At 64.6% G+C, this 537-nt stretch overlaps 1 protein-coding gene across 1 annotated transcript in view; it reads left to right on the forward strand.

Annotated features, from left to right (window-relative positions):
• Positions 1 to 537, forward strand: part of SETD6 (SET domain containing 6, protein lysine methyltransferase) — a 9,874-nt gene that overhangs the window by 870 nt on the left and 8,467 nt on the right.

Below are 537 nucleotides of genomic sequence, written 5' to 3' on the forward strand. Positions count from 1 at the left end.
TTGGAGGACTCTGGAGTTGTTGGGGCTTTTTTTTGGGGGGGGGAGGATGAGGCCTGTGGGAGGGGGCTCCAGTGGGCTGCAAGGGGCCTCGCGGGAGGCCAGGGGAAACCCTTCCTCCTCCCCCCAGGACGCCCCCCTTCCCTCGGCACCAGTAGCATCAGACAAGTGTCACGACGCACTTGGGAACAGGGCCCAAAGGGACCTCGCAGGCCCCCCCCCGTCCCTCCTGGGGTCTCTTGCTCATGTCCTCCCCCACCAGGAGCTCCTTCCCCTCCAAAGGGAGGGGCCAAATACAGCCCCCAACCGGAAAACCCAAACGTGGGCCTGAGGGTCCCAGTCCGGCCGCGCTCTCTCATGAGAGACGGGGGGGGGGCTGGAAGGACCGCCCTGGGATCGCCCCCAGGGATGTAGCCAAGGGGGAGGATCTAGGGGTCCGGACCCCCCTTCCATTAGAAAAATGAATGGTGTGTGCTGCTGCGCCGCCGCACTCAAGCCCCATTATAATGGTGGCACTTAGTCTGGACCCCCCCCTTCCTA

The sequence above is a fragment of the Sceloporus undulatus genome, chromosome 8, assembly GCF_019175285.1.
Source record: "Sceloporus undulatus isolate JIND9_A2432 ecotype Alabama chromosome 8, SceUnd_v1.1, whole genome shotgun sequence".
NCBI classification, from domain to species: Eukaryota; Metazoa; Chordata; class Lepidosauria; order Squamata; family Phrynosomatidae; genus Sceloporus; species Sceloporus undulatus.